We start from the raw sequence: 27070 nt of genomic DNA on the forward strand, positions 1-27070 counted from the left end.
GGCTATAGCCTTCCTATTTTCAAGCTTCACTTTAATTGCAATCAGCTAAACAATTTCAAACCAAGTTTTTGTGCTTCAGTCATTGAATAACTTGATTAAAAATTTCCAAGAGACTTTAAATGAATGCAAGCACAAGTTAAAGGATTTGTTTCCCAAACAAGTCCATACTATTGCAAGAAACTTATGGTGATTCGTAAATTAATACCTCAAATGCTCAAACTCTCCTGAAATGAAATTTATGAAGAGCGAGAAGAAAAGAGACTGCTGGCATACTAATGTATTTCCTGAGCTTTGTTTTCTATCCTAACCTTCTACATGAAAAGGCACAATTAAATATGATGATAGAATAAAAATTATAGGATCTCAAATCATTTTTCCCATGCATTCACTCTCTGAAGCTATTAGAGGATGTATCCAACAATTCTATATATTAATTTTGTATCCTACAACTACCAAATTCACTGATGAGCTCTAGCAGTTTTCCAATGTATTGCAGAGGACTTTCTAGGTAAAGTATGATGTCATCTGCAAACAGTAACAATTTTATTTCTTCCTTTCCAATTTGGATTCCTTTATTTCTTTTTCCTCTCTGATTGCTATGGCTAGGACTGGAATGGCCTTTCAAAAACTTAGTTACTGTAACAGCTAAGTGGGAGTTCTTTTCAGAGAGGGGGGCAAGGTTCTCCAGGAAGTCACATATGCTCTGAATCAGCCTCCAGTATATGGTTCTGTTTCTACCGTAACAAAAATTCACGGATCAGGAATCAAGGGGTGGAAATGGGAGAGGTATCATTCACTGATACCTCTAGTGACCCAACAACAAAATTTTTTCCTCCTGTTCCCCACAACTTTATGTTCTGCTGGCCCAGAGATCTTACTTCCAAAGGGAGGAAAATGCTCCCACCAGGAAACACAATAATTCCATTAATCTAGAAGTTAAGACTGCCAAGCAGCCACTTTGGACTCCTCATTCCTAATCAACAGGCAAAGAAAAGAATTACTCTACTGACTGGAATGATTACTCTTGCTTACCAAGGAAAACTTGGATTGATACTGTATATGTGGAGATAAGGAAGAGTTTTTCCAGGAAACAAGAGAACCCATGATTAAATATGGGAAAATATGACAACCCAATCCAGAAAGATCCTTCAGGAATGAAGTTGAGATCATCCCACCAAGTTAAGATTTATGATCAGTTGAGGTGTTTACTGAGGGGAATGGGAATATGGAGTGGGTAGTGAAAGAAGGTAGTACTAAATACCAGCTATGACCACATGACCAGTTATAAAATTAGGACTATATTGTAATAAGTATATCATCCTTATTTTGTTATGTCTATGTTTGTGTGTTAGTTTTCCTCTGTCTTTTATTTCTTAGTCATGTAACAAAAATATATTGACTTTACATGATGTCATTTAATGTTATTAACTTTACATCATCATTTTTAACTTATAGAATGTAAAGGAAAAGGGTAAATATCATGTAGGAATCCTGTGTCCTCTTACGAGGAAAGTGTTAATGCTTTTTCAGTTGTGTACAGAAGAGCATTATCAAATTAGGTGTAACTGTTACTATCTTTATTTGGAGATTATGTATAGTTTAAGGAGATGTGTATGGATGCCAAGTTGAGAAGGGGTAGACCTGTGATGCTTAGTTTTATGTGTCAACTTGGCTGGACCACAGTGCCCAGATATTTAATCAAACATTATTCTGAATGTTTCCATGAGGATATTTTTGTTGATGAGATGAACACGTAAATCAGTAGACTTTGAATACCCTCTATAATGTGAATAGGCCTCATTTGACCCATTGAAAGCCTGAATAAACAAAATACTGACCTGAGATGAGCAAGAAGGAATTCTGCTAGCAGACTCACTTTGCACTTAAACAGCAACTCTTCCCTGGGTCTCCATCCTGAGAGCCAACAAACTTGAACTGCAACATAAGTTACTCATTGGGTCTCTGGTCTGTTCACCTATTTTACAGATTTTGAACTAATTATCGTCCATAATCACATAAGCATAAGCCAATTCTTCTATATATATGTATACATGTACATTCTATTGGTTCTGCTTCTCCAGAACTAATATAAATCAGTTCAGTTCAGCAACTCAGTGGCGTCCGATTCTTTGTGACCCCATGAATCGCAGCACACCAGGCCTCCCTGTCCATCACCAACTCCCGGAGTCTGCCCAAACCCATGTCCATCGAGTCAGTGATGCCATCCAGCCATCTCATCCTCTGCCATCCCCTTCTCCTCCTGCCCCCAATCCCTCCAAGCATCAGGGTCTTTTCCAATGAGTCAACCCTTCGCATGAGGTGGCCAAAGTACTGGAGTTTCAGCTTCAACATCAGTCCTTCCAATGAACACCCAGGACTGATCTCCTTTAGGATGGACTGGTTGGATCTCCTTGCAGTCCAAGGGACTCTCAAGAGTCTTCTCCAACACTACAGTTCAAAAGTATCAATTCTTTGGTGCTCAGCTTTCTTCACCTAACACCCAAGAAAAAGATATCCTTTTCATTATAGGAGACTGGAATGCAAAAGTAGGAAGTCAGTAAACACCTGGAGTAACAGGCAAATTTGGCCTTGGAGTACAGAATGAAGCAGGGCAAAGGCTAATAGAGTTTTGCCAAGAGAACGCAATGGTCATAGCAAACACCCTCTTCCAACAACACAAGAGAAGACTCTACACATGGACATCACCAGATGGTCAACACTGAAATCAGACTGATTATATTCTTTGCAGTCAAAGATGGAGAAGCTGGATACAGTCAGCAAAAACAAGACCAGGAGCTGATTGTGGCTCAGATCATGAACTCCTTATTGCCAAATTCAGACTTAAATTGAAGAAAGTAGGGAAAATCACTAGACCATTCAGGTATGCCCTAAATCAAATCCCTTATGATTATACACTGGAAGTGAGAAATAGATTTAAGGGACTAGATCTGATAGAGAGCCTGATGAACTATGGACGGAGGTTCGTGACATTGTATAGGAGACAGGGATTAAGACCATCCCCGTGGAAAAGAAATGCAAAAAAGCAAAATGACTGTCTGAGGAGGCCTAACAAATAGCTGTGAAAAGAAGAGAAGCGAAAAGCAAAGGAGAAAAGGAAATACATTGCCATCTGAATGCAGAGTTCCAAAGAATAGCAAGGAGAGATAAGAAAGCCTTCCTCGGCGATCAATGCAAAGAAATAGAGGAAAACAACAGAATGGGAAAGACTAGAGATCTCTTCAAGAAAATTAGAGATACCAAGGGAACATTTCCTTCAAAGATGGGCTCGATAAAGGACAGAAATGGTATGGACCTAACAGAAGCAGGAGATATTAAGAAGAGGTGGCAAGAATACACAGAAGAACTGTACAAAAAAGATCTTCATGACCCAGATAATCATAATGGTGTGATCACTCACCTAGAGCCAGACATCCTGGAATGTGAAGTCAAGTGGGCCTTAGAAAGCATAGTGGAGGTGATGGAATTCCAGTTGAGCTATTTCAAATCCTGAAAGATGATGCTGTGAAAGTGCTGCACTCAATAGGCCAGCAAATTTGGAAAACTCAGCAGTGGCCACAGGACTGGAAAAGGTCCGTTTTCATTACAATCCCAAAGAAAGGCAATGCCAAAGAATGCTCGAACTACCACACAATTGCACTCAACTTACACGCTAGTAAAATAATGCTCAAAATTCTCCAAGTCAGGCTTCAGCAATATGTGAACTATGAACTTCCAGATGTTCAGGCTGGTTTTAGAAAAAGCAGAGGAACCAGAGATCAAATTGCCAACATCCGCTGGATCATCGAAAAACCAAGAGAGCTCCAGAAAAACATCTATTTCTGCTTTACTGACTATGCCAAAGCCTTTGACTACATGGATCACTAATATAAACAGCTAACAAAAATTCACAACAATGGTACCTGGTGGTTGGTAGATTATTGGAGAGGGGCACACAGGAGTTTAAGGTATTAGTAATGTTCGATTTTGTTACCTGGGTGAAGAGTACATGTATTTTATGTTATTGCTATACATGGTTGGCATACCTTTCTGTGTGAATAATGCATATCACATACACACATGTGTGCACACACAGAAAAGTTTAACTTAGGACAGATAAAATAGTAGACTTCCAGCTTAACACAGAAAGAGCAAACTAGAAAATACACATAAGAAAATTGTCAAATATGCATCAGAAGAAGATAACAAGATGTAAAACATGAAAGATTAAGAAGCAGAACAAGAGAAGAAAAACTCAAGTTTTTCAAGGAGAGCATATAATGGTGAAGTTAAAATATTCAAAGAGATCATGGCTAATAAATTTTCTTATATAGAAATAGGACTAATAAAATAAGTATAAATAAATAGGTGCAAAATATCAAATACTAAAAGAAACTGCAGTAAAGGAAATCTCAAAGACAAAAAAGGACACAAAAATTAGATGTACAAGAGATTTCACATCAACAAGAAGCCTAAGAGACAACTAGTAAAGCGTGCCAAGAGAAAAATAACTGTCAGTCTCAAGCTGTACTTCCAACTAAACAATCATTCAAAAGTTGAAAAGTAAACTTTTGGTTCAAAGGAGAAAAGAAGCTCTCTTTTCAGACTCCTGCTAAAGAATTAGTGGAAGAACACTTCTGCAAAAAGGAAACTGAACCTCTAACAAAGAAATAATCTACAAGAAGCAACAGTGAGGAAATAAAATTTTAATTTGAAAAATAAAATTAGTAAAAAATAAAATTAGTAAGTCTTAATAAAAACTGATGGTAAAAATTATTAATTTGAAATAAGAGGGTTTAAAAAATGAGTTGGAAATAAAATACTATATAAGTATAACATAGACTATAGGAGGGTAGATACTGTGTGCTCTGCTCAGTAGTTTCCAACTCTTTGCGACCCCATGGACTATCGCCTGCCAGGCTCCTCTGTCCATGTGATCACCCCAGAAAGAATACTGGAGTGGGCTGCCGTTTCCTCCTCCAGGGGATCCTCCTGACCCAGCGATCAAACCCAGGTCTCTTGCATTGCAGGTGGATTCTTTACCAACTGAGCCACCTGGGAAATCCAGAGAGAAGACAGAGATTTATTTGTTGTTTAGCCACTCAGTCATGTCTGACTCTTTGTGACCCCATGGACTGTAACCTTCCAGGCTCCTCTGTTCATGGTATCTCCCAGGCAAGAATACTGGAGTAGGTTGCCATTCCCTTCTCCAGGGGATCTTCCTGACCCAGGGATCCAACCCTCATCTTCTGCATTGGAATGTGATCATTCTAAAATCTTTGTATTATTTTGGAGAAAGATAAAGACACTTATTTAACCTCAAAGTTTGGTTAAGTATATATACTAAAAATTTAAGAGAATCGCTGAAGTAGTAGACTGTGCAATTTCCCAAAATGTGAAGGATAAAACAGAAACAAGAAAGTGAAAAGGGATAAAGCAACAACAACAACAAAAAGGATGATCATAATGGGGAAAAAATGGTAGGAATACATCCAAGTATTTCAGTAAACACAGTACATGGTAAATGCAAACTTAACTGACAAACCACAAACCTATCGATATATTTTAGCATTAGATATTTTAACTCTTAGAAACTGACTAGATCAAGTACTCCAGAGTTGACACTGCACGAGACTGAACATCAAAATTTAGAAATTTGGTAGAATGAACATATATGATTCATTTTCTGAGTGCACAGAATATCTGCAACCAACAATTAGAAATTAAGCATCTTTTCAAGCACACAAAGAACACATAAAACTAGATTATCTACACAGATAATTTTTGAAAAGTATAGCAGACACTCTTTTGTCTGCCCAACACAATGTCTAGCCCATTTCCCTATTAACAGAACCTGCTTTTGTGTTCAGATAGTAATGAGCTCCTTTGATCTGTAGCAAGGACTGCTTTGCTACAGCTCCAGGGAGTGAATAATGATCGACTCCAGCCAGTTATTTCATAAGTGCACACGGTTAGTGTATAGTCCTGGAAATGATTTTCTTGTACAAATTCAGCAATTATATTTTTAAAAATACTCTTGAATTTTTCATGTGGACAACTGTATGTTATAAAAATTATTGTTGCATTTCTTTTCAGTCCTTACGAATGTTATTTCTTTTCCTTCCTTGGACACAGGCTAAGACCTATGATATATAGATGAAATCATACATTATTGGCAAACACTATTATATTACTCCTAATTTTCAGGGGAATGCTTCTGATGTGTCATCAGAAATAATATAGTTTATGTGTCCTTATGTGCTCAGTCATGTCTAACTCTTTGTGACCCTTTGGACTGTAGCCTGCCAGGTTCCTCTGTTTATAGGATTTCCCAAGCAAGAATACTGGAGTGGGTTGCAATTTCCTTTTACAGGGGATCATCCCAACCCAGGGATGGAACCTGCATCTGTATCGCTTGCACTGCAGGAAGATTCTTTACCTGCTGAGCCGTTGGGGAAGTCAATAATTTTTGTAGTAGATTTTTAAAAGGTTATCTTTAATGGATAAAGAAGTTTTCTTCTCTTAGTCTGCTATGAGTTTTCTTTTCTCATAAATGGTTATTGAAAGGTAACACTTTTTTTCTCCTGCATCTATTGAAATGATCATAAGCTTTTTTCCCTTTGATCTACTCTTGTGCTAACTACATTAACAAATTGTTTTAGAATTTGTGGATAAATCTAACTTGATCAACAGGCATTTAAGTATTTATTTATTATTTTATATTTATATATAATGTATATGTTTATGTGTGCTGTGCTTAGTCACTCAGTCATGTCCCACTCTTTGCAATCCCATGGACTGTAGCCCACCAGGCTCCTCTGTCCATGGGGATTCTCCAGGCAAGAATACTGGAGTGGGTTGCCACGCCTTCCGCCAGGTTCAGTCCCTGGGTTGGGAAGATTCCCTGGAGGAAGGCATGGCAACCCACTCCACTACTCTTACCTGGATGGTTGAGTATGTATATGTGTATATTAACATACCTATATGTGAAAAATGTTAGTCACTCAGTCATGTCCAACTCTTGGGGAACCCATAGATTGGAGACTGACAGGCTCCTCTGTCCATGGAATTCTCCAGGCATACACATACACATGCACATAATGTATAACATACACATTTCTATTTTGATTTATGAATACTTTATTCAGGATTTTTAAATCCCTGTTCATGAATGAGACTGATCTATAAATTTTCCTCCCACATATTTTATCTTTCTATATCTAAGTCTTATTATTTATAAAAATCAGATGTTCCAGTCTTCAAATGCTCTCTAAATTGCATTACAAAAGATCTCTGAGACATTTCTGAAGATCTTGTCAATTTTTCCTTGCAATTTTGTTGATTTTTGTTTTATGTATTTTAATTTTATGTCATTGGATGCCTACAGGTTTAATATTGTTATATTTTTTGTTGAAATATATATTTCATCATTATGAAGTAGTCACTTTAACTCTTAATAATGCTTTTGCCTTAAAGTTTATTTTCTCTAAAAATATTATAGATTTTAACTGATACTTTTTTAACACATATATATGTGTGTGCATATATATATATATATACATATACAGTACATATATACATATGTATATACATATATATACACATAATACATATGAATTTAATGTATTTTGTATTATTTAAATGTATTTATTATTACATGTATTGTTACATGTATTATTTTAATGTATTTATTATTAATGTACTATTATTTTAATGTATTTTAATGACTAATGTATTTAATATGTATTTAATATATATATATGTGTATATATTGCATTCTTTGATTTTCAATGTTTCTTTGTGCTTATCATAGGTATGTTCCTTTTAATTACATATACTTCTTATAATCAAGCCTGACTATCAAATATCCCATCTCTTCCATCCCCTCTTATACTTTCCTGACATATGTATGTTAGATCTTTTCTTTCCTCCACATTTCTTAACCTGTCCTTCAGGAGAGACTAGAGGAGGCACAGTACTATTTGTCTTATATGGATATTTTTCTAATAATTTCTTTAGAGTCTATCTTCTTATAAGTTCAGCCATGCACTTTAAAGAATGATTGTGGTATTATTATACCCAGCATTTCTCATAGTTTGAATTGGAGATGATCTTATGACTTTGATTCCTTTTCAATTGATAAATGTTGAAATGTCCTTTTTTCTATTTAGGTTTTATTAAATGCTAAAAATATTTGCCCACCCTCTTTCAGGGTTCAAAGTTGAGGGCACATGTGGGGAGTCAGGAAACAGGCTGTTTCTAAAGCTATGCCAAATTATGTGTATTTGATCAAGTTGCCTAAAGCTTCCTTCCCATGCTTCCAGATGCTATGGCTTTAAAAAGCAGAGCATATAAATAGCACTGGACTAAAGCACAAGGGCTAGTCTGCTTGTGAGCGGGAAGTGAGGACCTCAAGAGAAAGAATAGGGAGAAAACAGGTGCCCCTGTCTTCCCATGGCTGCTGGTGACCCCTTCTTTCAATTCTTCTTACTGAATTTTAGACAAAAGCGAAAGGAAAAGGAAAAAACAGTATTTTAGTTTCATCACTAAACTTGAGTCATATGTGTAAAGTAAAATCATCAAGAGTCTTATGGTATAAAGAACAATTTCAGCAGTTCCGTGGACAGTATCCACTCTGACTGATGCAGTGGACCTTGCTAGGATCAACTTGAGAACTGGTTCACTGAAAGAGAATTAGGAAGATTGGTGTTGAAGCAGACTGGGCAAGGAGCCTTCCTTTCACTTCTTCTCAGTAGATCTTTGCCATGTTGGTTGCAGAACCATCCTATTCTAAGTGAGATCTCTAATATCTGCTCCCTTCTCCCGACCTTCACACTCTCCACATTTAAACAGTAATGAGGGCTCAGCTGGAGTCTAGCTTCAGCCTGATCCCACAGCAAGTGCTGGAGCCTGACTGGTTCAAAGTTATTTCACCTTCGGGTAAGGGGACTGGGTTTAAGAAACCCTGTGACACATGTACCCCAAATTTCATTGCAGCACTATTTACAATAGCTAGGACATGGAAGCAACCTAGATGTCCATCGGCAGAGGAACGGATAAGGAAGTTGTGATGCACACACACAGTGGAATATTACTCAGCTATAAAAAGGGAGGCATTTGAGTCAGTTCTAATGAGGTGGATGAACCTAGAGGCTATTATACAGAGTGAAGTAAGTCAGAAAGAGAAAGACAAATACTGTCTATTAATGCATATATGTGGAATCTAGAAGGATGGTACTGACAATCCTACATGCAGGGCAGAAAAGGAGACACAGACATAAGGAACAGACTTTTGGACTCAGTGGGAAAAAGTGAGGGTGGAATGATTTGAGAGAACAGCACAGAAACACATACATTACCATATGTAAGATAGATGACCAGTGCAAGTTTGAGGCATGAAGCAGGGCACCCAAAGCTGGTACTCTGTGACAACCTAGACAGATAGGGTAGGGAGGGAGGTAGGAAGGGGGTTCAGCATGGGGGGGCCATATATATGCTGCTGCTGCTGCTGCTGCTGCTGCTAAGTCGCTTCAGTAGTGTCCGACTCTGTGCGAGCCCACAGACGGCAGCCCACCAGGCTCCTCTGTCCCTGGGATTCTCCAGGCAAGAACACTGGAGTGGGTTGCCATTTCCTTCTCCAATGCATGAAAGTGAAAAGTGAAAGTGAGGTCGCTCAGTCATGTCCAACTCTTAGCGACCCCACTGACTGCAACCTACCAGGCCCCTCCATCCATGGGCTTTTCTAGGCAAGAGTACTGGAGTGGGTTACCAATGCCTTCTCCAGGACATTACATATACCTATGGTCAACTCATGTTGATGTATGGGGAAAAAACACCACAATACTGTAAAGCAATTATCCTCCAATTACAATAATTAAAAAAAAAAGAATCCCTCTGTCAGTTCCTCACTCGCTGAGGACTGCTCCTTAGGGCTGGGGCTATAACCTCCCATGACATGGTTCCTATTTGACTCAGGGCACTTCAGAGAAGCAAGCATCAGCAAACCGCAGTCCTTAACGCCCCCGGGGTGCTGGGGCAGGAAGTGCACCAGCTGGCGATGGAGTCTAGGTAGGGCACCTTTCCAGTTTCCCATTTCTAAAGCAAAGCCTGCCAGCAGGGTGACTATGGCCCTGTGAGGGGTGTCTGACTCAAAGCACCAACTAGGCTTTCCCACTCCCCTAAGGCTTTTCTGGAAGCTGTGCTGGTTAGAGTTTGCCATTAACTTCTCAGTAGTCGATAACTCTTTGTAGTTTGGAAAAATTACACATAGTCTAGAAAGAGTGAATAAAGAAGAAGGATGTTCCTAAAAAATATTCTTTCAGAACCCAATTCCACCATGGTATTTTACTGCCTTGTTTCAGGGACCAGTTTTTGAAACTCATTAGAAAACCAGAGCTAATTTCAGACTTCCTATGTCCTGCAAAGGGCAGAATATTCTTTGTAAGGAAAATATATTTGCATCAGGGTGCACATGTACCAGTCAATTTAATTAAACACAGAAAGTTCTTTGTCATCTGGGCTTAACCATATTGAACTGCCATAGAAATTCAATATAAAACAAGGTAATGTTTGGCACAAATACTAGAGCCATAAAATATGTCTCACAGTGCTGTAGCCTAGATGTAAGATAAATTTTAGGTAAGATCTTAGAAAAACTACAATAAATATATATGTGTCAAAGGGGCAAGGACCTCAGGTCCTTATAAAAACAATAATAATTCTTGGCATCACTACAGATGGAAAATCTAGATTTAAAAACACTTTCTAAAGCAATTAGGGGAGAAATGCCTTTTTGCTTTTGTTGGCAGATGCATCAATTTTCTCTAGTAAAATATTCAAGAAACTGGTGACATGGGTTACCTGTGGCAGGGAAATTTTCCAGCTAAAAGAGGTGAGTGATACAAAAGCTTTTAGCCATTTTGTTAAAAGAAAAAGAAAAAAAAAACCTTTGAGCATCTGCAAATTTCAGCATTTGGTATTGGAAACCAATTCCCTGTGAATATAAAGGAATGACTGTATGTTTAAAAATAATTTTATATCAATACAGGTGGGTGAAAGGTGAAAGGGTTAGTCACTCAGTCATGTCTGACTCTTTGCGATCCCATGGACTGGGCTCCTCTGTCCATGGGATTCTACAGGCAAGAATACTGGAATGAGTTGCCATTTCCTTCTCCAAGGGATCTTCCCAACCCAGGGACTGAACCCAGGTCTCCCATATTGCACACAGGTTCTTTACCATCTGAGCCATGCCCCAGGTACTCAAAAACTTACTCCTCTGTCCATGGAATTCTCCAGGCAAGAATACTGGAGTGGATAACCATTCCTGTCTCCAGTGTAACTTCCAGAGCCAGGACCTGAACCCAGGTCTACTGCACTGCAGGCAGATCTCTACTATCTGAGCCACCAGTGAGATAGAGATAAACTTTCATTGAGGAATGAGTATAATGAAGTATGCTAACTATTTTGCTAAGGTATTTATGTATGTCCTTATTAATTTTTACCAAAAGATTTGGGGTAGGTGATGTTACTTTCCCATTGTACAGATAAGGGGATTAAGGGCTATGATGAATAAGTAGCTTCTCTGAGATCTCATAGATAGTAAGCTAGCAGTCTAACTATAGTGCCTTCTGGCTAAAGACAAGTTAGAGGACATTTCTCAACCAAGTCCTTTTTTTTAAATCTTTGATAGATTCCAGTTAATATTTTTGTAATCATTAATTTCCCTTCAAATTAGCATTAGGAAAATTAGTGTCTGTGACTGTGGTCCTGCTGGGATGACTCTAAATCAGAGCTGGAAGATGTAGACTTCCAGGAGGTACCTTCCAGGTTAACTTCCCAAGCCAGAGGAGGCCTAATCTCGAGAAGATCACTTTCTCTCCAGCCTCATGTTTTACCTAAAATCAGTTATTTGATCTACGGATCTGAAAGCCACCTAACAAATGGACATTTAACTTTCTAATAGCCTACTGGGGCTGGTGATACACATGGTGCAAAACAATCATCACCTGATCCATTTCATCACATTATTGTACAATTTTTCTAAACTTGACTAGTTTGTGACCTTACTTTCCTAATTATATGGATATACTGCCAATGCTAACCTATGGAAATCAGAAGAAGAAGAGACTTCCCAGCCAGCTCTGATGTGTGTCCTTCTTTGTTTTAATTATGGTATTGGAAATTACTCCAGCAGATCCACCCACTGCCTAAAACATTCCAGTCTCTTGCCTCGTCCATCCCAGGTGAAAAGGGTTAGGGTTAGCCTTACCTGTGTATTCAGACACAGGCCCTAACCACCAACCTAATCCTGGAAGAAAACCTATATAGTCTGTTTGTGTTGTTTCCTCATGAAATCAGTTAGAAAGACCCAAAGGGAAACCTTTGAAATAATCCAGGCAAAATATAATAGGACCTAAAGGAGGAGAAGAGGATGACAGAGGATGAGATGGTTGGATGGCATCACCAACTCGATGGACATGAGTATGAGCAAGTTCCAGGAGTTGGTGATGGACAGGAAAGCCTGGTGTGCTGTGCTCCATGGGGTTGCAAAGAGTTGGACACAACTGAGTGACTGAACTTAACGTGGCCACAGAGATGGAGAAAGAAGGATATGAACTGTGGGTGTTTAACGGGTAAAATTTCTATTGGCCCTGAACAGTCATAAAATGTAAAGTCTGAGGGAGAAAAAAAGAGTCAAAAACGACTACCAGATTTCTTAGCTGAATAACTTAGTAGGCAATCAATGCCATCTATAGAGATGGCTATCTTCTTCATCTTTCATTTGGTTTCACTTATGCTTGTTTGCTTTTGATTTTGGTGAGTTAGAAGGTGGTGAGAGCAAACTGATTGATTTCATGTCAACTATGACAAGGGCTAAACAACTTATTGCTTCCAGTGCTTTTGTTTCTATCCAAGTATCTGTGGTTTTAAAGGACAAAAAGGGACCCAAAGCACTCGGGACAGATGTCCAGATTCCCACATAACACTACCAATAGGGGCCGACCCTTCAAACAAGGCATTTGCTCTTCATGACACCCGATGCTCTACCCCAGTTTCAATTTGTTTATCACTTGCTGGCTTCCCTAGGCAATCTGTTGTCAATCTCCTGCCTTAGGCCAAAGGCCTTGACTAGCTTTAAAACTCCTTCCCTACTCAAAATATTATCCCCCACTGCCAAACCAGAGTTGTAATAACTGCTCTTAAGGACCAACCAAAGTACATAGAGAAAACTATTTTCTTCAGAATCATAGGTCAGACATTATTCTACCTCTGGATTCTATCTCTGGATTATTCTACCACTGGATTCTGGGGAGGTACCAAAACCGTTCTGCACTACTATGGCAACACTAACCCCAAGCCCTCTCTCCACCGTTAGGCACTATTAGGCCTTTGCATGCTAAGTCGCATAAGTTGTGTCTGACTCTGTGTGACCCTATAGACTGTAGCATGCCAGGCTCCTCTGTCCGTGGGATTCTCCAGGCAAGAATACTGGAGTGGGTTGCTATGCCCTTCTACAGAGAATCTTCCTGACCCAGGGATCAAACCTTCATCTCTTAGGTTTCCTGCATTGGCAGACAGATTCTTTACCAATGCCCCATTCTTTACCAAAGCCCCATGCGACCTTTCAGTTCAGTTCAGTCACTCAGTTGTGTCTGACTCTTTGTGACCCCATGATCTGTAGCACGCCAGGCTTCCCTGTCTATCACCAACTCCCAAAGCTTGCTCAAACTCATGTCCATCAAGTCGGTGATGCCATCCAACCATCTCATTCTCTGTCGTCCTCTTCTCCTCCTGCACTCAATCTTGCCCAGCATCAGGGTCTTTTCCAATGAGTCAGTTCTTTCCATCAGGTGGCCAAAATATTAGGCCTTTGAAAGTGAAAGTGAAGTCGCTCAGTCATGTCCAACTCTTTGCGACCCGGAGGACTATAGCCCACCAAGCTCCTCCATCCATGGGATTCTCCAGCCAAGAATACTGGAATGGGTTGCCAGTTCCTTCTCCAGGGGATCTTCCCGACCAAGGGATCAAACCCAGGTCTCTGGCATTGTGGGCAGAGGTTTTAACCTCTGAGCCACCAGGGATTAGGCCTTTAGTTAACCCCAAAAGAGATGTGGCTGAGAGAGAAAGATGTAAAGCAAGTACTGCCCAGGTGTTAAGTGACCAGATCCCTGGATTTAGAACAGTCCTTATTTTTATAAGACCTCCATTACCACTCTTCCCTGCCTTACACTAATTTCCTAATATAAACTTCAGGTTAGATTTTGTGAATCCATCCACCCACTTAAAAATGATTTTAAATTCAGGATATGTGCTTGCTGCCTACTATCTCTCAATGCCTTCCTGCCCCACTCAGAACACCAGACACTGATTCCACCATTTATCTCAGTGAGTCTAAAAATAAAGGTGGGATATGGGTTTTAGCAGAACTATAGAGTTGAGACAGAAGTCCTAATGAAAATCTATGTTATAGTTAGCCATTTTTACGCAAGAAATGTCTCTCATCTCTTGAGTGGGTTGGGATAGAAACCCAACTGGCTCCTATGTCCAACATCCACTTCTTTCCCAACTATAACCCTAGAAAGCTGGTCTTCTACCCATTCTGACTTTGAGTGTTTTGGAAGAAATGTCATATGAAATCTAAAAAATTCTGCATGGAGCTCTGAGCAACTAATTTTGCTACGGGCCAGTCTGCTTATTCACTCACTCAACATGAATTAAACATTCAAGAAGTGCCAGGTGATTAGGAGTGCAGAAATGAGTAATAGTTGATGACTGAACTGGAAGAATGAGCAAAAATTAACTATGCAATTCAATGTGGTAAGTACTTTAATAGAGCCATGATCAGTTTTATGCTATATTAGGACACAAATGAGGGGCACCGTAAGTCTTGAGAGTAGGATGTAAAATCTGCATTTCTAACAAGCTCCCAAGTGACACTGATGATGCTGGTCCATGGAACAGACTGTGAGAAGCAAAGTTCTATAGGATCTGAAAATACTTCAAAAAAGAGATGATATTGAGCTGACATTTTAAGGAATATATAGGACTTACCCAGTAGCATAGCATAAAAGTGGTCTAGGCAAAGAAGCAGCATATTTTGAAAATTACAAAAGGCGTTTCTAGCGACTTGAAAATTAGCAGGAACAATATTAGAATTGAAAAACTTCACTGGTGAAATCAACAGCATTTAAGACATATGGATTGGCTAAAGTATTTTATAGATACTCTCTATCTTTGCCTTAATAGTATGTAAGAATCCACTGAGGCCTTTACCCCAAGTTCCAAGAAACAGTACCAATAGCTTAGGAGGGCACAAAATCCAACATCTGAAGGCTGCTAAAAGTGCCTCAAGTATTTCTTTCTTATAAAGTGTGGTTACAGAGCCTCCAAAGATAGTTCCAGATAGTAGTACTGGAGTTCTATCAGATTTTAAGACCCATTTTTTGCCTAATTTTCTAACAAATGTCTAGCAAGTGTCCATATTTATCACAGACAGTCATCACTTTCATTACATTTTAGCCTTGTCCTTTCTGAGAAGCAGTTAACCAGCCCTCATCACTCCCCAAATTCTTTTGCTATTGTTCTCTTTGTTTTTTGGCTGCACTGCAGCATGCAGGATCTTAGTCCTCTACAAGAAATCGAACTCACAACCCTGCAATGGAAGTGCAGAGTCCTAACCACTGGACCACCAGGGAAGTCCCACCTCAAAATCTTTAACTGCTACTGTTATCAAACAAAACTTTAAGAATTGTTAGCTTAGCTGATAGCACCATATCTATAAAACAAAGGTAGCAATTCTTGCCCTACTGACTTTACAGACCAAACTAAGATAGACGTACTTGAAAATATTACATGATATATATCAATTATTTCTCAATGAAACTTTAAAAGAAGAAAAAATAAAGTAAAAAAAATTAAAATATGAAAATTCTGACTGTAATTAAAGAGAGTCAAGTAGGTTCTTACAGCACCCATCAAGGTAAAAATTCCCTGAACAGTCAGAATAATAATCTGGGATTCTTAATAAAAAAAAATTTTTTAAACCCCCACATATCCCCAGATCCTACTACTGGAAATTCCAGTTCTGTTTTCCGCGGGGAGGCCCAAAGGTGTGATAAATACCCCTGTGCTGCGCTTAGTCACTCAATCGTGTCCGACTCTTTGCGACCCCATGGACTGTAGCCCACCAGGCTCCTCTTTTCATGGGGATTCTCCAGGCAAGAATATTGGAGTGGGTTGACATGCCCTCCTCCAGGGGATCTTCCCAACCCAGGGATCAAATCCAGGTCTCCCACATTGCAGGTGGATTCTTTACCATCTGAGCCACCAGGGACGCCTGATAAATACCCCAAATGATACTTAAAATCATGTCAGTTTAGGAAATCCCACACTATGCAGTGGAATTGGGGACACAGGAGAGAATGTGCACACTCTACCCCATCACCAATATTATCACATAGAAGAGCACATCTGTATCATTACCATTACTGCAAATGACTCATAGCAAATATTTCCCAGTCAAGCAACTCTCTTCTCTTCTGCTTCTAACAGTTTAGGTAAAACACAAGACTGAGTCAATATTATATGCTATAACACCTACAAACATATTTGAGATGCAAAAGTTTGAGCCTGCCAATCAATTGTATTTTTCTTAATTACCATAAGATTAGCAAATTGCCCTCACTTAAAGAAACTTCTATAAACTTCATCCTCAAAAGTGAGCAAAAAGTGATGAGTCACTTAGAGACATAATCTGGTAACTATTTCTTTCTGAAGCTGCGCTATATTAGGCTTCTACAAGGTGTGGTCACGGGAAGAACATTGTGCTGTGCTTAATCACTCAGTCATGTCCAACTCTGCAATTCCAGACATCTGGGGTCTGTAGCCTGTCAGGCACCTCTGTCCTTGGGATTCTCCAGGCAAGAATACTGGAGTGAGTTGCCATTCCCTTCTTTTGGGGGACCTTCCTGACCCAGGGATCAAACCCAGGTCTCCTGCATTGCAGGAAGATTCTTTACAGTCTGAGTTACCAGGAAAGCCCAAGAACACTGGATAGGGTAGCCTATCCCTTCTCCAGGGGATCTTCCTGACCCAAGGATCAAACCAGGGTCTCCTGCACTGCAGCCGGATTCTTTACCAGTTGAGCTATCAGGGAAGCCCGGAGAGAACATTATTTAATGACAATTAGGTATCCAGCTTTATGTTTGTTAAGTTTACGTAAGATGTCCATGACTAAAACAGCATCTATGTACCTATTTATAACTACCACATAAAAACCTACAGGTGCAGAGCACAAGTACACACACACACACCACTGAATTCCTTCAGAAATTCTTTTACCTGGAGTCACAACTAGCTGGGTGGGTCTGCTTATGCCTCCCTCACAGAACCAGACTCATAAGCTCTGTAACCAGGTTAGACCGAATTGCTTAGAGAACCCAAATAAAACTGTCAGTTCAATTGTAAAATACTGGTTTAGTTAAAAGGTGGTAAAAGCCCAGATCTTATTACCCCTAGAGGTGCTGAAAACATCAGGCCAAAAACATTAGTTGATTTGAGATGAATCTATTGATAGATTGTGCATGGAGAAATTAAGGACCCTTGGGATTCATCCTTTACCTTGAAATCTGACTGAAGGATGATGCTAGATGCCTGCAGGGTGACCTGGGGTAAATGTTATAAGCAGACTGGGTGGACTGTACATCTGAGCCATTCAGCATATGCTAAAGGTCTGCTGCCATTTGTTCTTATTCTCATTATCCAATATGATCAAAACTTTACAGGTTTAGCTATTTAAAGGGCATTTCCCCAATTACTGATAACCAGAACAAAAAATACCTGTGTAACAAAATACACAATCTAAAGAACAAACCATTTTATAGAAGCTTCAAACACATTAATCTCTTTTACCAAAGACACATCTTTCAAACACATATAAGTAATATTGTCCACTTTGCTCTCAGCCTGATTATAGACTAATTTCACCACTAACAGATTTGGTCTTTTTCCCAAATCACTGCTTACAGAGTATTTTGAAAACCAAAGAAAAAGTAATAGCAACTGTCTTATTAATAAAAGAAATATATTTTAAGTCTCTATGGTTGCCAGACACCAGATAGTTAAAAAGATATCAACAGATGTTCGACAGAAAACAATAAAATTCTGTAAAGCAATTATCCTTCCATTAAAATTTTTAAAAAAAAGTATGCCAACAGATACAGAAGACAAATTCACAAAACAGTTAAATTGCAAAGTACTTGCATAAGCAATCAGGCTTATTTCCCTTCACAATGAGAACTGTATATTGATGATTTCAAATAACAGGCAACTAAGGGGTTTCCCTGGTGGTCCAGTTAAGAATCCGCCCTGCAATGCAGGGAACACTGGTGCAATCCCTGCTCTGGGAAGACCCCACATGCCCAGGGCAGCTGAGACTGTGCACCACAGCTACTGAAGCCCATATTCCTAGAGTCTGTGCTCTGCAACAAGAGAAACCACCGCTATGAGAAGCCCCAGCACTGCAATTCGAGAGTAGCCCCAACTTGCGGCAACTAGAGAAAGCCCACACAGCAATGAAGACCCAGCACAGTCAAAAATAAAATAAAAACATTTTTTTAAAAGGCAGCTAAGACCTAAACCAGGAAGTCAGTTTATACTGTCTTGTGCTGAAAGGGCAGCAAGAGATGGACAAATGTTGCACATCACAACTCTCTTGTTAAGAGTGTTTTCTTGGGAATGTTTGTGAGTGAAAAGTGAAAGTCACTCAGTCGTGTTCAACTCTTTGTGACCCCATGGACTGGAGCCCACCAGGCTCCTCTGTCCATGGATTTCTCCAGGCCAGAATACTGGAGTGGGTTGCCGTTCCCTTCTGCTGGGGATCTTCCCAACCCAGGGATAGAACCCAAGTCTCCTGCATTGCAGGTGGATTCTTTACCATCTGAGGCACCAGGAAAGCCCAATGTTTGTGAGCTGCTCCTAAATGCTGACAGTTACTCATGACCATTATACACGAGATGAGATTCCTGAGATCCTAGAGCTTCCAAAGAAAATTCAGAATCAAAATTCTGGTTCTCACCTCATCCCCAGCCCTAAGTGAACCAGTTATGTCACTATATATCTCCTGCCTCAGCTTCCCCATTTGCTTAATGGTCAGAGTATCTGTGTTGGGTCTTGGAGGATTACCATGGGGTTGAATGAGGTGACGTTTACACGTCTTTACAGACAGCACAATCTCAAATAATGTTGCCTTTACCATCATTTTTTGCTAAACACTATCAGCATCTGAGTTTTTAGCCCTTGTTTCAATTTAGTCTTTATTCTGCTTTGTAACACCCTTTGTAACGAGTGTGCTGACTTCCTGCTTTGTAATTCCACAAGATTCTTTTATCTTCATCCTCTATTCCTCTGCATAACCACCAGCCCTCGCTCCAGTATAGTACTTCACACTTGAAGCTACACCACCATGGCCAACAGGACATATGCTCACTGATTAGCCTACAGCTTAGACTGGTAAGGAAGTTGGCATACTGACCCAAGGAACCAGAGCAAAGGTGTTTCCCCAGATGAGTGGCTAAACGGCTAAACAACGACTGTCAGAGCAAACGCACTAGAGCAGAATTACTGATCTGATTTTTGGCACTGTATCAGGCAACTTGTAACAGAAGCTTCAGAAGCAAAGGTATTTCCATTAAACTATGAAGAAGTCTGGAGTCACGGCCTATTTCCAAACTGAGTCAGTTTGAACATGATGCCTCTGGAATGCAAACTGGCAGCACAGCGTGAGGAAGCCCACGTGACCAAGGACACCTCAGAGGCACTTGCAGTCCTGAAGGACGTCCCAGGAACGCCTCCTACATGCTGTGTGACATCACAAACAGGTAGAGCATTTCCACTCCTCTAAAAGGAAGAGAATGTGGCCCCACCTTGCCAGGAAGAAGAATCTGACAAGCTTCCCAATAAGGCAATTCTCCTAACGTGAGCTGCCCGCACTACTTGGACACAGGCAGCAAGGACCATTTTACCTTCTAGGCAGCAGGAGTCATGCAGTCAGCTTCTGAATCCCAGTATTCAACTCATCTCCAAACACATTCTTCTTTAAATTTCTAAAGCCAAAGAATATACCTAATCACTGTTCCCAGACTTCTCTCCTTTTATAGGATTGTTAATCCCATAGATATTTAAATGCCTATGATGTGCAGGACATTGTATTTGGTCTTGGGTGGAGAATGATTAGTAGGGAAAAAAATGCCCTGTATTGAGTCAAGTGGGAAAATAAAGAAAAGAACTGAGAAAAGTTCTAAGAAGGAAACAAACAGGCCACTGTAATAGCGACTCACCATTGGACTTCCCTGGCGGCTGAGACAGTAAAGAATCCATCTGCATTGTGGGAGGCCTGGGTTCGATCCCTGGGCTGGGAAGATCCCCTGGAGAAGGGCATGGCACAAGGAAGGGAGGCTTTACTGTGGACAGCCTCGTGTTCTAACTTTAATGTACATTCCTGTTAAAATGCAGGCTCCAGTTTATGGTCAAGGGTGGGACCAAGGATTATGCACGTTTTACAAACTCTAAGGTCTGCTGCTGGTCCATAAACCACGTTCTTGAATAATAAAGGCATTAGGGTTTCTCTTTATGGGTTATTCTCCAAGTGTGGTCACCAGACTAGCAGCTTTAGCATCACCTAGAAACTTGTTAGAAACACAAATTCTCAGGCCCCACCCTTAATTTACTGAGACAGAAGTTCTGGGGCTGGGGCTAGCAGTTGATACTTGAACCAACCCTCAAAGTAATACTGCTGCTGCTGCTAAGTCACTTCAGTCATGTCTGACTCTGTGCGACCTGATAGACGGCAGCCCACCAGGCTCCCTCGTTCCTGGGATTTTTCAGGCAAGAACACTGGAGTGGGGTGCCATTTCCTTCTCCAATGCATGAAAGTGAAAAGTGAAAGTGAAGACGTTCAGTCGTGTCCGACTCTTAGTGACCCCATGGACTGCAGCCCACCAGGCTCCTCCGTCCATGGGATTTTCCAGGCAAGAGTACCGAAGTGGGGTACCATTGCCTTCTCCCAAAGTAATACTGATGCACGCTAACCCCCAACACAGTAGCCACTGGCCACATTTTGAGGCTACTGAACACTCAATGCGGCTAGTCCGAATTGAAATATGCTGTAAGTATATATCACACACCAGATCTCAAGGACTTAAAAAACAATGTAAAACATCTTATTAATAATTCTTACATTGAATGCATGTTGAAATACTATTTTGAATATACTGGATTAAATTAACTATATAGGGTGTGGTCTGAGAATTTGTGTTTCTAACAAGTTTCTAGGTGATGCTGAAGCTTGTAGTCTGGTGACCACACTTAGAGAATTACCCATAAAGAGAAACCCTAATGCCTTTATTCGGAGAAGGCAATGGCACCCCACTCCAGTACCCTTGCGTGGAAAATCCCATGGACGGAGGAGCCTGGTAGGCTGCAGTCCACTGACCGCTAAGAGTTGGACACAACTGAGCGACTTCACTTTCACTTTTCCCTTTCACACACTGGAGAAGGAAATGACAACCCACTCCAGTGTTCTTGCCTAGAGAATCCCAGGGATGGGGGAGCCTGGTGGGCTGATATCTATGGAGTTGCACAGAGTCGGACACAACTGAAGTGACTTAGCAGAAGCAGCAATGCCTTTATTATTCAAAAACATGGTTAGTGGACCAGTAGCAGACCTTGGAGCTTGTAAGATATGCATAATCCCTGGTCCTGCCCTTGACCAATTAAACTGGAACCTGAATTTTAACAAGAATGTTATTAATATTATTAACAACATGGTATTAATATTATTGTATTAACAATGTATTATTAAGAATGTTATTAATATTAACATTTAACAGGAATGTTATTAATATTAATTTCACTTTGTATTTATTTATTTTCATGTGACTACTAAATTTTTTAATTTAGCTATAGCTGATTTACAATGTTATATTAGTTTCAGATGTACAACTTGGTGATTCAAAATTTTTATAGATTATACTCCACTTAGGGCTTCTGGTGGCTTAGACAGTAAAGAATCTGCCTGCAATATAGGACGACAGGTTTGATCCCTGGGTCAGGAAGATTCCCTGGAGAAGGGAATGGCAACTCACTCCAGTATTCTTGCATGGAGAATTCCATGGACATAGGAGCCTGGCAGGCTACACTTCATGGGTCACAAAAATTCAGACATGACTGACCGACTATTTAAAATTATCATAAAATACTGGCTATGTTCCCTGAGCTGTACACTATGTCCTTGTAGCTTATTTATTTCATACATAGTAGTTTGTACCTCTTAAGCCCCTACCCCTATCTTGCCCCTTCCTTCATCCCTCTCCCCAATAGTAATCATTAGTTTGTTCTCTATATCTGTGAGTCTGTTTCTGTTTAGTATATTCATTCATTTTACTTTTTAGATTCCACATGTAAGTGATAATATATAGTATTTGTCTTTTTCTGTCTGACTTATTTCACTAAGCATAATCTCCTCCAGATCAATGCTGTCATTAATGGCAAATTTTCGTTATTTTTCATGACCAAGTAATATTCCACTGTGTGTGTGTGTGTGTGTGTGTGTGTGTGTGTGTGTGTGTAAAACATCTTTATCCATTTATCTGCTGATGGACACTTAGGTTACTTTCATATCTTGGCTATTGCAAATAATGCTGCTATGAGCACTGGGGTGCATGTATCTCTTCAAGTTAGTATTTTTGTTTTCTTTGGGTATGTACTCACAGTGGAATTGCTGGTCATATGGTAGTTCTATTTTTAGTTTTCTGAGGGACCTTCATACCATTCTCCATAGTGACTATACCAATTTACATTCCCACCAACAGTGTACAGGGTTTCCTTTCTCCATATCCTTATCAACATTTGTTATTTGCGATCTCTTTAATGACAGCCATACTGATGGGTATGAGGTTTTATTTTGCTATTTTCATGTGACTACTAAAAACTTTTAAATGACACATGAGACGAGCATTATAATTTTACTGGCAGTTTTTCACTAAACATTGAGAAATGTTCCTGTGGAGCAACAGTTCATAACTAGGACAGTGTTGCCTACCTGGGGACATCTGGCAATGTCTGGAGACATTTTTGGTTTCATAAATCGGACAGAGCAGGGGTTTGATGGACATCTCCTAGATAAAGGCCAGGGACCCTGCTAAACATCCCATAATTCATAGAACAGTTCTCCACAACAAAGAATTATCCAGTTGAAAATGTCAGTAGTGTTGAGGTTGAGAAAAATATGGTCTACCATAGTGATCCTGCATGTTAGAATCACTCAGGGTGAGTTAAAAATACAACTGCCTTTGCCTTTGGCCTATCCCTAGACTAACTAAATTGGAATCTCTGGTACAGAGGCCAGAGCATGGTTGTTCATTTCGTTTTGCTTTTTAAAATTCCTCAGGGATTCCAATGCATAGCCAGAGTTAAGAACCTCTGTTCTAGAGGGAAGGATAGAAACCTCATTCATTTATAAATGCTGTAGGCTGCTAGCATCCACTGCCCCTCAGCCCCAGACCTGAGAATCTGCATTTCTATCAAGTTTCCAGGAGATGCTTAAGCTGCTGGTTCAGTGTCCTATGGACCATTTGTATACCATTCAACATAGCACTAGGCATTTCTCCTCTCCGGATGGCCCACCACACAGAGACAGCAGAGATCCCCAGCAGACTAGGGCAGTCGCTTCCTGCATCAGAGAGGGCAACTCCCCCTTGACGGGAACCTAAGGCTCTATCAAAGTGACTTCTCCATTCTGCCGAGACAGAAGTAGCTCTTTGAGGGAGGGGAAGTGGGTAAAGATGTTAAATATTCACTTAGATCCTTTCTGCCCTGCTTTGCAAGCAAGAAACAAAACTATCGGTGACTGGGCTAGCTTAGCAAAACCTCTTTCATTTCACTCTTCAATTTCTGCCAGTATACAATTTAAATCACTTTAAATTTTTACAGATTATAAAATTTTAAAGATTGAAACACCTTTCTTCCTAACATTTCTAAGAAAGCATAAGCCAGGGAGAACAAGCTTGAAACATTTAATGGTTCCCTACTCAATAATTAACTTTTGAAAGGTGTGAAAGTCACCCAGTCATATCCAACTCTGCAAACCCATGGACTGTAGCCTGCCAGGCTCCTCTGTTCATGGGATTCTCCAAGCAAGAATACTGGAGTGGGTTGCCATTTCCTTCTTCAGGGGATCTTCCCCACCCTAAATTTACATATATATAAATCGAAAATAGATTGCCCTACACACATACACATCTACCTGCTGGACACTTTGCCCACTTTCTATGCTCCAGTCACCCTGGCCTTGACCTTGATTTTGATTATCTCTCCTCATTCACCGTTGCACAGCCACAGTGACAGTGTTTCAGCTCCAGAAGGTCCTTGAATTCCTATTTTCATTAGTGATGGCCTGTCTAGTAGACCTCCTGCCTGTGCTTCCACATGCCAGGCATGAAGACCCTTGTACCAGTATCATCTGAGTGAGATAACATCTCACATCCTCTGGTCTTTGCTCAAATGTCATCTTCTGTCTCCCATCTGGACCCCTCTTTCTCAACCCCTTTTCTCCGCTCTACTGCTTTTCCATAGCATACATTGCATACAACCAGGACTACCTGATTTACTTAGTCTTTTTATTGTCTATTGTCTGCCTCTCATTCAGGAGTCTATGCTCCATGAAGGTAGAAATCCCTGTTGTGTTCATTGACAGGACTCAAATGCCTAAAATAATTGCCTGGTACATCATAGGTACACAAGAAACATTTGCTGACCAAATAGGTGTGTTTTTTCTTTTTTTTCAGGTGGTTCATTGGTAAAGAATCTGCCTGCCAATGCAGGAGATTCAGGTTTGATCCCTGGGTCAGGAAGATACACTGAATAAGGGAATGGCAACCCACTTCTGTATTCTTGCTTGGAAAATTCATGGACAGAGGAGCCTGGTGGGCTATAATCCACGGGGTTGCAAAGAGTCAGACACAACTGAGCAACGGAGCACACACACAAATATTTCGTGTTTCCTAACTTTATTGCTTTCATTAAATTATTTACAAAATTCTGTTTGGAGCCTGTATCTTTACTGCATCCCCAGCAACAATGAGAAAACCTACTAGACAGGCCATCACCAAATAAAATAAGAATTCAAGGACCTTCTGGAGCTGAAAGGCTGTCACTGTGACTGTGCCACAGTGAATGAGGAGAAATGATCAAAGTCAAGATCAAAGACGTCCACAGAGGCCTGGACATTAAGGGTCTCATGAAGCAGAGTAAAAGTTTGAATTGTATTTTTAGGTCATTAGGAAGCCACCAAAGGTTTTAGGCAAGGGGTTGGGAAAGACCGAGCATCATAACAGATGGCTGATAAGGGCCCCTGGATTGCTCTGAGAGCCCGGCACTGCCCGTTTTTATTCAAGGCTCTATCTGTCCCTAATCATCTGATGATGCATAGTTTAGCAGGTGTGCTTGTGCTGGGTAGGGCTGTATTAGCTCTAAGGGCAGAGTCAACTCATCGTTAGGAAGCCCAATTTAACACCTAGATCCTCGCAACTCAATGTGTGATCTGTAGATCAACAGCAGCAGCATCACCTGGGAGTTGGGAAGAAATACAGATTCCCAGGTCCCTCTCTGGACAGAAGAAACTGAAATCTGCATTTTAACACAATCCCCAGGTGACTTAGATCCATGTTAAAGTTGAAGTACTTCTGTCCTAAGATAAATCAGTCCTGAATACTCATTGGAAGGACTGATGCTGAAGATGAAGCTCCAATACTTTGGCCACCTGATGAGAAGAACTGACTCACTGGAAAAGACTCTGATAATAGAAAAGGTTGCAGGCAGGAGGAGAAGGAGACAATAGAGGATGAGATGTTTGGATGGCATCACCGACTTTATGGACATGAGTTGGAGCAAGTTCCGGGAGTTGGGGATGGACAGGGAAACCAGGCATGCTGCAGTCGATGAGGTGGCAAAGTGTCAGACACGACTGAGCAACTGAACTGAGCTGAACTGCACTAAGTGACTGAGCACACACGTTATTTATACTAACATGCAACAGGTTTATTATTTTAAACAAATCAATATTTTTCATTTCTGTTTTAATTTCTAATATAGTATATGCCAATATATACAGTCCATGTAAACAATAGCTCTGAGTCCTCAACAACTTTTAAGAGTATAAAATGTCTGGAGAACAGAAAGTTTTGAGAACTGCTACATTAAAGCAAAATAAAAAGAAGTCTGAAAAGCCTCTTGTGGGAAACAGACTTTTCAAGTAGACTGCTGGGTAAGCAGGATGGAACATACTGATAAGAAAGAAAAAAATCAACCTGCTTATAATATAAATAAACCTAACCATGAGCAGGAATGGAAGTGTCTAAATTAGGTTCTCAATGTTCTCTTTATTGTGGTTATTTCCTCTGTCATAAATAACCCAACTGCTAAACCCAGGCAGGTTCTCCACTGAGCACCCTGCTGTTCTCTCCTCCCAGAATGCTCTTCTAACAATTATTCATATAACCAATTTCCTCACCCACTTCAGGTCCTGGGTCAAAATTTATCATCCCAAAGATGCCCACCCTTATCACCTAAACCAAAAGCGCAATCCACCCCATGCCATTCACACACATTTCCACCTCCCTTCAGCCAGCTTGATTTCTTTTTCACAGACTTAACCAACTACTAAAGTACCATGTAACACGTTTGTTTAGTACATCTGCTGATACTGTCTTCTCTTCCTAGAATGTAAGTTGCAAAAAGGAAACTTTTTGTCTGTTTTGTAAGCTATCCCCATCAACTCTTCTAGAACAGTGCCTGGTACCTGGTGCCTTACGGCAACTATTTGTTAAGTATCAGGAGAGTGAGTTTTGCATACAGAGGCGGTAGAATTTAGAGATCAAGATTGGCTGTTACAATGAAGCAAAATTTGGACTTGAATGTTGGTTCAAACAATTACCAGGCTCAAGCTCTTCAGCAAATTATTACTAATAAATGCTCTAGCCCTCAATTTTCTCACAAGTAAAATTCTACCTCCCAGTAT

This window comes from Muntiacus reevesi, chromosome 14 (assembly GCF_963930625.1).
Source record: "Muntiacus reevesi chromosome 14, mMunRee1.1, whole genome shotgun sequence".
NCBI classification, from domain to species: domain Eukaryota; kingdom Metazoa; phylum Chordata; class Mammalia; order Artiodactyla; family Cervidae; genus Muntiacus; species Muntiacus reevesi.